Source organism: Cupressus sempervirens, chromosome 3 (assembly GCF_028749045.1).
Source record: "Cupressus sempervirens isolate cs-2001-9-10 chromosome 3, ASM2874904v1, whole genome shotgun sequence".
Taxonomy (NCBI): Eukaryota; Viridiplantae; Streptophyta; class Pinopsida; order Cupressales; family Cupressaceae; genus Cupressus; species Cupressus sempervirens.
In genome coordinates this window covers 483153650-483165446 of record NC_143120.1, presented here as the reverse complement: position 1 = coordinate 483165446, position 11797 = coordinate 483153650, and the positions used below count along the sequence as shown (strand labels likewise).

The following is an 11797-nucleotide window of genomic DNA, read 5'->3' as shown; positions in this document are numbered from 1 at the left end:
AAAGAAATATTCATTAGAAGTCTTTAATCATCTCATTTATTTTTCTATTAGCATTTGTTGTAGGTTAATTAAATGTCGAGTATATGGATTCATAAGAATTGTGAGTTCTATTGCTTGGTTTATAGATTAGAAAGTTTTTCTTGCCTGGATTAAGTCCTGTTTAGGCTTAATTCAGTTTGCCTCTTCTACTCTCAGGTTAAGAGCATACCCCATGTTAGTTTAGGAGAGAAACATAATTCCTTAAACATTATTCACATAGGGAGTTGTACCTTAATTCAGAGGGAAACTAGTTATTCTCAGAAAAAGTTTCCCAACTGTTGTGTAAAATTGTTCTTCATTACAAATTGGGCAAATTAAAAGGAGAATCAAAAGAAGAACAATCTGTTTACCAACAAATTTTTGGTGACTTTTCTAGGGAGACGGAAAAGAAGATCAGTGCTGGAGATTGTTTTCTTAGTCTTATTATTATTATCTCTGCTAGAGATTGGTGACTCTGTGTTTTAAAGAACCCTATTGCATATCAGAGTTTGAAGAATTTAAAAGGAATTAGGCTTCCAGTCCCAACCAGCTGAAGAAAGAATTAATTCAAAGTTGATGGCAGGAAGTTTCTACTGAAGAAAAATAAAGGAGAAAATTTGTGTTGATGTTTGCTTCCTCAGTGGTTATAGATATCTCTGCTATCTAAAGATTGGCAAATCCATTTTGGTTCTCACAATTTTGAGTAAGAGGTCCAGTGTCTACATTTTCAAATTTTATTATCTCTAACTTGCAGAGATTGGTGACTCTATTATTAAAAAAGACCATGCCTATTAAATTGGTGAAAAGAGGGACACTAGATCCTTCCCTTATAGAGCTTCATCACACTACTGATTCTATATTGCATGACATGTTTGAAGCTTGGAGAGAAAGCATTAGTAATGGAGTAAGGATGAACCTGAGTATCAAAGAAGATCATGCAACCGTGCTATTATGGAGAAGTATATGTGCAAGATATCACGTATTGAAAGAGGTGGAAGAGAAAACAAAGTTGTTGTAGAAGTTTTAAAAAGAACTACATGTGAATGATGGTAAGATGTCAGAAGCCCTTCCAGATTGCATCTCTTTAAATTTTTCAATTTTGAGTGGACAAGAAGTCAAACCAGAGGTTCCTAATAAAAAACCGGTAAATGAAGAGCCCATATCAACCAATAGTTTGAATTTTGGAGAACAAAAGATGCCCAGGTTCCCAGAAGCACAACTTTTAGCAGATGAGGGCATCCCCTATAGTGATAAAGAATTGGCTTCCAGAAAGAAAAGCTCAGATGCAACAAAAGTATCAAAGAAGCTTGAAGAAAATGATCAGTATGAAGACCATTTCCAGCCCAAACCATCACAAGAAGAAGAAAAGTTTTTTATTATTCCTTGCTTCTCAAAAGTATTTCTTATGGAGTCATTAGTTACACCTTTAGATCCATCATTTAAGGTTGGAAATGAGACTTGTTCTCCTAATACTGAGCCTGATGCAGTAAGTATGAATCTAGAACCACTCTCAGAACTGTAAACAAAAGAATCAGTTTTGGTCCAACATGCTGAAATCATTGAAGTTGCAAAAAGCATTCCTAAGGTGGATAGAATCAATGAGCAGAATGAAGAGATCATATCAACCAATGGTTTGAGTTCTGAACAGCAAGAGAAGCCTGGTTTCCCAGAAGCACAACTTTCAGCAAATGAAGACAGCCTTCTCAATGATGAAGAATTGGTAAGAACAATTGACAAAGAATTTTCTTTCATGCCTTCATTTACCTTTGATTTTAAAAGTTTCAGATTTGAAGAAAATAAAGATAAACCTTTGCATGAAGTCTCTGATGAGAATAACCAGATAGTTAATACAAAACATGAAGAGTTGAATCCATTGAAATTTTTTGTGAAACTAATTTTCAAGTTGCAAAGGTTTGTGATGATACTATATTAGAATCTATGTGTCTTGAAGAAAAAGTGGAAACATGTTTTGTCAAATCAGAAAATATGATTGAAGAAATGATCAGCAAAATTGAAAGAGAAATTAATGGGGATTATATTTTAAATTGTTGTCTTCCTAAAAACTATCCTAAAACAAACATGTTGGCTGCATTATGCTTTAGTGGTCACCATACTGAATCTAAAGATGTAGCAATAACAAATGTTGAAAAGGAAGGAATTGCAAAAAATAATGAGGCATTGCAGCATTATGAAGAAGGTAGTGAATCTGATTATAATCCTCCCAATCTGGAATACTCTTCCATAATTAATCTAGATATTGAAGTTGTGAATTCAGATGAACATCTTGCTGTAGCAAATGAAGAAGATGGCTGAGCTTGGATGGACGTTGTAGCAAATAAGGAATCCTTCAATTTTAACCCCATTTTGAAATCTGAAGTTGCTAATGATAAAGCCTATAATTGATATGATGCTATTTCACTTCTAGAAGCTTTTCAATTTTCTGATTATGTTCATTCTGATTTGAAAGATGATATCTTTGCTGAGAGTTATAATGAAGTAAATGGATGTGAGTATTTTCAAGCAGTACTGCCAAAAAATTTTGAAGTTCTCCATCCCAGTTTTAATGCAAATATTTCTACTGAAAGTAATAGTATCAACAGATGTAATTATGTTCTAGCAGTGCATTTAGAATCACTTGAATATTCTGCCAGTCTGGATTTGAATATTGATATCTTTTTTATAAGTGACAAGGTTGAGGAGAATAGATGCAAGTATGATTTAGTGATGTTTCCAGAGTTTAGTGAATTTTCTTCTTCTTCACAAAACATGATAGAGGATGTGAAAGATAGTATGCAGGTAAGTACAGAGGATACAAAAGTACTTGATGAGGCATGGCTATTTGGCAAGGTTCTATGGGTCACTATGTTGTAGATAGCTTTTGGATTCAAGTTCGACAATGAAGGAGTAGCCAAAGGTCACCAATGTTGTTTCAAATTAATGGAGCATCTTCCTCTATTTAGGAAAGGTTCATACTTCCCTCTTCCTGTAAATGGTCATGTATGAATCTTTCTCTATTTTGGGTTCTGCTGGTGAGGTCTCCTCACCTTTTGTAAATAATTTTCCTTTTCAATTTTTGTGTGTCTAGTGTAGCCTTTTCTTGCTTAGTCAGTAGTTGTTATTTTCTCCTACTCTCTTTCAGTCTGCCCTGCTCCCCTCTGCCCTCCTTGTATGCTACTTCTCGTTGTTTCTTTGGTCTAGACTCCGCAACCCAATACTGAAGGCACTTGTTTAACTAGAGATCTTGGATTCTCTATCCACTCTGTAGTGCATATTCCCCAGTCGGAGCCAGCTGTTTCCTGACTTTTAAGTCGCCCATTTTTTTTGGCAATATTGGAGTCATATAGTCCTCAATTCAGTTTTGTGTCTAGGTCTAAGTCCTTCATAGGTAGGCCATCCTTGTCGAGTTTCCCTCTTTCTTGCCTTCTCATTCATAAGTTGGTTGGTTGGTTTAAGTTTTGTCATGTTGGGTAGGTGATAGTTCCCACTCGGCAAGGATATCATGTTTTATTGATGATCTTCTCAGATAAAGGATATACAAGTCTTCCTTATTTCAGAGATTCATGGAGCAGTATGTGCAATCCAGAAAGACATTTGATTACTAAAGGCTCTACAAATTTGGAAGATCTCTAGATGAAGTCTCAGCTATAGTGCTTGATCTAGGATCTCATACATGTAAAGCTGGTTATGTGGGTGAAGATGCTCCAAAGGCAGTTTTTCCTTCTATTGTGGGATTCATTGAAGAAGCAAAAAATATCGATGTAGCCAAAGTTGAAGGTGATTTGGAGGCAGTTTCAGATGTCAATGCAATTGTTCCAATGGATGCAGAGAGGTCCAAATCAAAACCAAAATTCTATGTGGGTTCTCAAGCTCTTGGGTACCAGCATGATCATATGGAGGTTATTCCAACATTGAAGAATGGGATTGTGGCTGACTAGGATGTCGTAGATAGTATATGGGATCATGCTCTTTGGGAGCACTTGCGGATCGATCCCAAGGAGCATCCAATGTTGTTATCAGAGCCATCATCCAATTCACAAACACAAAGAGAAAGAATAGCAGAGGTTATGTTTGAGAATCACAAGGTCCCTGCATTATTCTTAGCAAAAAATGTTGTGCTAACATCTTTTGCTTCAGGTCATTCTACTACTGTAGTCATTGATTATGGTGGTGGACCGACAACTGTTGTTGTAGTGCATGATGGTTATGTTATTCAAAAGGCTATTGTGTCATCTCCAATTGGTGGGGAGGTTTTAACTGAGTGCTTGATGAAGTCTCTGGAGAGTAAAGGGATCATGTTGAGGCCTCGATATTCATTCAAGAGGAAAGAGGTTTGACCCAAAGAATTTTAGATAATAGAGACTAACTTTCCTGATACTACTGAGAGCTATAAAAAAAAACTCACAGATGACCATTGCAAGTGATATTAAAGAAGTTGTATGTTGTGTACCAAATACAGCATTTGATAAGAATGGATATGCTAACATCCCAACAACACCATATGAACTTCCTGATGGAAAAATTATAGAAATTGGAGCTGAAAAATTCAAGATCCTTGATCTTTTGTTTAATCCATCTCTAATTCAAACAATACCTAATGTGGATAAGTTAGATACTTCTGGATATGCAGTCCGTAGACTTCCACAGATGGTTATTGAAAGTATAAACAAGAGTGATGTGGATATACGCAGGGAACTGTTCAGTGCCATTCTTCTTGCAGGTGGCACAACATTAATGCAACAAATGAAGGAACACTTGGAGAAGGACTTGGTGGAGGAAACACCACCAGTAGCACATGTCAAGGTTCTTGCAAGTGGCAATACAACTAAATGAAGACACAACGTGCGAATTGAAGCCATGCATTGATTCTCTGGGCTCATATGAAATCATTACAAGAAATAGCAGGCAAAATGATGAAGAAATGGAAGAGAAATTGCTTGGCGGGTTTTCAGATTTTGGCTTCTCCATTGTTTTTGCGCACTGACTGAGGCAAAAACTCGCCAACAATTTTTTGGTATTATATGACTTGTTCTCAAAAATGAATCACATGGGTCCTTTTAGAATCACTTGAAGAATATTTTATCTTTAGGAAGCTTGGTCTAAATTTTCCTATAAACACCTGAAGTGGAAATTTGAAAATCTGCTATGCTAAGCCTCTTTCGCACTTGGAATTCAAAATCTCGCAAACTCCATTTTCGATTTTTTTTGAGTTATTTTGAAAAACCAAGGATCTAGGTCCTCGTAAAATGTAGCAAGGAAGATTTCATCTTCATGAAGTTTGAGCTGAAAATGTGTGGAAAGGCCTTAGGCAAAAAATCCGGAATCGGTTCTCCAAGTCCATTTTCGCACTTGTAGAGGCCGAAATCTGTTGGCTCGTATCTTCAAGGATACGAATTCTTTTTCAAATCCATGCATCTGGGTCATTTTTGAATGTCTCAAGGAAAATTTCTTATGTTGGAATTTTGGCTCAAAAATACTCCAAATGCTCGAAGCAAAAATCCATGTTTTTGGTGCTCCAAGGCATGTCGACTGTAATATTTGAAATTATAATGACAGATAAGGAGCTCGAGAGGCAATTCTATTGTCTTGTATGCTACACAAAAGTTGAAAGGTGATTAGAACATCAAATATTTGCAGACATATAGCATGAAGTTGCTAAATAAATGAAGTTATCAATTTCTTTTCTGAAGATGATTGTTACGTAAAGGGCCAGAAGTTACAACTGCTACTTGCTCTAAATCTATTTCAGATGTTCTCTACTCCTTTACTGATGACGATGAAGAAGAATCTGAAATGAGACCAAGCCCCAAAGTTGATGCAAATGGGACAGAGTCTAATATTTCAAACCTAAAAGTAAAAGCGATTCCAAGTTCTGATAAATAGGAGGCTATCGAAGAGGATGTACAAAGACAACATCAGGCCAAAGTATCTCGACAAAAGAGTGATGAGAATGCAAGAACATTCCTTGCATGGAGTTTCAATTCAAGTGATTCTCAAGGTAATTACAAATCTCCATGTGACTTGGATGCCTATAACAATATAGATGAAATTCCTTCATCAAAGAAATTGATGATTCAGGTTGATCACAAGAATGAGGATGTTTTATTACCAATAAATGGCTTAATGGTACCATTTCATATTGCCACCATAAGGAGTGCTTCAAGTCAACAAGATGGTGATATATCTTATACACGCATCCTTCTCAATGGATCAGTCACTAAGTTTAATGCTAATAATATTTTGCCTCAGAAATCTCAAGGCTATATCTATGTGAAAGAATTAACTTTCCACTCAAAAGATACAAGCCATGTGAATAGACCAAGAATCAGTTACAAACTGAATGGTTATAGAACCAAAGAAGCAGAAGAACCGAATGGTCATAGAAGAATCAGAATAGTCATGGGATGCCATTGTTTATTGTAATCCCTTTCATTTACAAAGGGGAGGGGGGTCGGGGGGGGGGGGTGTGGGGGGCAGCCTTTTCTAGATACAGTCAGAGAGCTGGAGTAGGAGGGGGAAAGAATTGTTGATGTATCAGACTTAATATTGAAGAGCCAATAAAGAGGATTTTATTTCAATGGTTTTCTATTCCATTTAATTAGTCATTGCTTCTATGTGTCTTTCTTTTTCTGAATTACAGAAGGAGAGAAAAGATGTTTTATTCTTTTGTCATGAGGATATGAATTGACCACAGTAAGAAGTGCTTTGGGGTATTCAGAGAAAGATTCATTAGAAGTCTTTAATCATTTCATTTTTTTTTTGTTAGCATTTGTTGTAGGTTAATTAAATGCTGAGTATATGGATTCATAAGAATTGTGAGTACTATTGCTTGGTTTATAGATTAGAAAGTTTTTCTTGCCTGGATTAAGTCCCGTTTAGGCTTAATTCGGTTTGCCTCTTCTGCTCTCAGGTTAAGAGCATACCCCATGTTAGTTTAGGAGAGAAACATAATTCCTTGAACATTATTCACATAGGGAGTTGTACCTTAATTCAAAGGGAAACTAGTTATTCTCATAAACAGTTTCCCAACTGTTGTGTAAAGTTGTTATTCATTACAAATTGGGCAAATTAAAAGGAGAATCAGAAGAAAAACAATCTTTTTACCAATAGATTGGTATACATCACCACCAACCATCAGGTCTAAAACTTCCAAACAATTATCATTTACCCCACTCAAGAAGACTAGTTTCTGTGAATCCTCTGCTAGTACATGTTGGGGGTTCTTCTACATTGTGTATAAAAAATGTTAAACATAGTCTTCCAATTTTTTATCCTCCTTTTGTGATACTTTAAAAATATCATCTCCTCTTGGATCACTCCCCTTGCAATAATCTTTGTATTTCTCCATAAACAGATTTTACATTTCATCTCAGGTACCTGCTACATTGGCTCCTAAGCCCATGAACCAACATAAGGCTAATTTTTTCAGTGTTGTTGGAAACAACTTGAGCTTGTGGGAATTAGTGTTATAGTCAAAGCTATGATAGAGTATGTCAAACTCAAACAAGAAAGTATCAAGATCCTCAGTTACAAGGCCATAAAACTTTGGAAGTGCAGTTGCAAGTATATTTTTGAGATTAGCATTAGCTATGAGGCTCGGGAGAGGAAATGGAAAAGTAGGGTATGCCATTATTAGAGGTATTTGATCATGGGGTTGCTACTAAAAAGGAGCATTGGCTACAAGATTGTTAACAATAGGTGGATTTGGACTAGAACTATCAAGAAAGTTGGCCAAGATTTCAATAAAAGGTTGAAGACCATTTATATCTAAAGATTCTACTCTAGAAGAAGATGCTATAAGAAACTCAGGGCTAGCATCCTCAAAATGAAACTCAACTTCTTCAATTTCATCATTCAAATTAATAGACTCTTGTGGAAGAAATTTTTCATATTCATCTCATTGTCTTCCTCTTCAATGCATGAAATTGAATTCTTCACACTTATGAAGCAACTTTTAGGACCCCAAATCTCTAAAAACTACCTTGAAAAATCTATGACCCAAAAAGATATTCCTAGCTTAACACCATCCCTAACGACGGCATCAAAAATGGTCTACCTCACAATAGGTATATGATAATCATGCCCAAGGCCTTACTTAGGAATAGTTTATTCAATCTAAGGATTACTTCTCCCACCATGAGCTGCATTTAATCTATCAACCCATGGACGTATACTTGAAATGGTCAGCATAGTATTGCACTAGGTTTCTTAAGGAGTCATTATGCTTATGCTACAGGAAAGTAAAATGCATATAAAGAACCTACACTAGTGCTACAGGAAAGTAACATACTTAATTCTTATCTAAAATGAATGTTGGAAATACAACTCTATGCTAACCTATATTTCAACTCATACCATCCACTATAATTGCTCTTACAGATGATGCAAGAACATTCACAAAGTACGATGCTGTAAGAAGAAACTTATAACGTATATCTAAAATAATAGAAATGTTAGAAGTAAATCTATACCACTCTAACTTAATCCACCTCCCAAGTGGGCCCCCTTGGTCAGCTTCTGCTAATGTACTAACATAGAATGTAAACCAAGAATTACTTCATTATATGTCAAAACCCCTTACATAAGAACAATACATAAAATTATAAAATAACTCACTACAAGAGTCAACAATGTTTTTCCATAAACTTTTCTCCACCTCCAAAACTATTGATCCCATCAATATAAATAGAGGATCAACACTTATTCTAAAATAGGAAAGAAAACAAATTGACTACAAATTTGCCAGAGAAGCAGAAGGAAATATAATAGCTCGTGGTATAAGCAATAAAGTTTGGGTAATCAATTCAACACAATAGTAAATGTAGAGGGAATATAAAAATCTTTCATCTCTTCATTCCTAGAATAATAGCTCCTCCTTTGTAGCAGTCATGTTTCCTGATACCATTATGATTCTTCGACCGCATCTAGGCCTTGACACTCCTTCTTAAATGTTGTTGACCATTCTCTAGCTTCTTCCATAACAAGTTAGTTGTGATGTATAAATATTTACAAAAATAAGAATAATCAAATTAAATCCAAATATTAGAACATACATTCCAATGGTTATATGAAAACATTAACAAAATATGGCATAACTATCTACCCATGGGTTAACAGTTCTATCTAGAATTTATCATAAGTTCAGCTAGTTATAAGTTCACATATGTCTTGGCAACATTAAAAATAGAGTATTAAGATTAACATAAAATAGAGGCACTAATTTTCCTCGTTAACAACTACATCATCTTCAATGATGCCATGAACATTGCATACATTAGACACCTCTTGAATATGCTCAATAGGGGAAATATAGATTTCACCAATAAACTCAAGTATGCTTTTGAGGGTTGACACTAGAATATCGTGTCTCTAAGACAATAAGAAGGGGCTTCCACCATTGAAGGTGGAAAAATCATGTCCTCTAGGTTGTGCCATATAAACAAGTGGTCTATTGATCAGCAAATAGTATCCTAGGTTGGGATCTATCAGTAGGAGGGGTAGAGATAGATCTTGTGGGTGTATGGATTTCCTCTATACTCCTAACTTGTGATAGAGACAATCTAGTCTTCTTTCTTCTAGGATTTTAAAATGAGAGCTCTGAATACTAAAAATTACCTCTAGAAGATGCCCGTGTGTGTGCTTTGGGCATGAATCATAGCAACTCTTGTCTAGAAAATAAATATGTTTAAAGCTTGGAGTCACTGAGTACTTGAACAAATGAGCCTCATAAAGGCTTTAATACTAAAGGCAGTACTATCTCTTCAACATGAACATGAAATATTTCTTTAGCACCAGTGAACTTAGAATGTTTAATATGAGGATCCCATCGATCATGCCAAAAACTATTGTCACAAAATTTTACACCCAAGTCCAAAGATTTTACCTAAGGACTACCTTGAAAAACATGAAAATAGTGTCCAAGTTGTGGGACTTGAACAATGAGGCTAAGCCTCTAGAGAAGGTCAACTTCCTTTGATATTAGGATGCACCTAGACTACACTTCAAGAGGAGAAGGGAGAAGGAATGCATAAAAGTAAGCTACCTAATATTTCTAAGGAGGTGATGCACCAAAATAGAGTATTCAGACCAATCTCTACCCATACATGAATAGTACAATTATCATGGCTATCCAACAATTTATAGATTTGGACTTGTTTTAACCCAATAGTCACATGCAGATTAGACAACCAAATGAGTGACACAAGGAAGAAGAGATTCACTTTATATCATTCATATGCCAAAAGAGATACTAACATGTAGGTTACAGATATCCACAATACATTGAAGAGAGGAAAATAACAAAGCTTACATAGTACATTGATGACTAAAAGAGATAAGACATAGTGTCATATAATTCAAAGGAAAAAGGGAATTTATAGTAGTATGCCAGAGCAATACTAGAGAAATAGAGAAGATCTAACCCTAAGAAAGATTACAAAATCTGCTTTTATAGTGCAAGCATAACTTAGATAGCTTCTACCCTAAGATAGAACTCAACAATCATATTCAAGACTATAGAGAATAGTTACTACAAATCTAGGAAAGATCTGGTCATGACACACATCTAGATGCAAGGAAATCACTTCCTCACCAAACAAAGCCCTGAGAAGACAAAACCAGTGGCCATAGGCATTTTGATTGATTATATGGGCCAATGAGTAGTGATGAAGTATCTTTTATCAGACATAGGGAATGAAAAAATTGGTTGTAGGAGATTGAAAAGATCAAATCTTCCATCAAAGAGTTGCTTCCTCTACCATCAGTATGCCAAACTAGCCATGTCATCAGTCAACTGGAGTCAAACATTGGGCTTTTTCATGTGGACCAATAATCTTTTATCATTCTGCCACCTTGCTAGCATCCTACCTTATATTTCATGTTTGACAGCTCATAATCACTTCCTCGCCACCACCTTTCTTCATTAACAGTTATCACTTACAAAACTATGACCAACTATTCATTGTTGTTTCATAGGTTATCTTCAACATTTCCCACTAGCCGTCATGACCTTGCAAAACTGAGGTCCTAACCACACTCACATTTTTTCTACTATAACCCAAGGATCACCTCTTAACCTTGCGATCAAGTGAAACAAAGGAAATCACTTGATCACAACTCTAACTGCAATTCCTTCTTAATATGTTGTGATAGCATGTTGGCCATGGATTTAAATAATCTGATGTTGCAAAATACATCTTTGAAAAATTGAAAAAAATTCCCTTATCACATTTCCACAACCTAAACCATGGTCTATCAAATTAACCTTGCAATTGAGCAAAAATAATGTGGTCACCCTATTGGGACCCCGACCATGGTTGAGCCAAATAACTGTGCAATGCTTTGTATAATGCCATCATGGCTTTGCCTCTTGAACCCTGGTTAGCACTTACTTCGTTGCAACTGTGTGAACTAAAGGGTGATTGCATGGTTGCAACTAAAAAATGTTTCAAAGGCATGACATGAAAATAAGGCCATGAGACTTAGGATAAAAGATATGGCCATGTTTTTAAATAGATCCTTATATAACATCTAATCATTTTGAATATTTGAAAAAGGTATGACTGTTGGACATGTTTGATAGGTGAATTCAAACTTTGTTGGGAGATCAAATATGGCTAACAGGTATAGAGAATGAAATCCTTAACAAAGTTGGGGTTGATAAGGGTAGTGTTGAGCTATCATTTTGCATGATGCCTAATAGAAAGAATCCTTTCAAACTCCTCTCTTGAAAAGTTGATCTAGAATCAACACCAAGGTTTTGGGTGATCTTGTGACCTACTAG

At 35.7% G+C, this 11797-nt stretch overlaps 1 pseudogene; it reads left to right on the top strand.

Annotated features, from left to right (window-relative positions):
* The first annotated feature begins 1072 nt into the window (after positions 1–1072).
* LOC149567274 (actin-related protein 4-like) lies at positions 1073–4881 on the top strand (annotated as a pseudogene).
* Positions 4882–11797: the final 6916 nt, after the last annotated feature.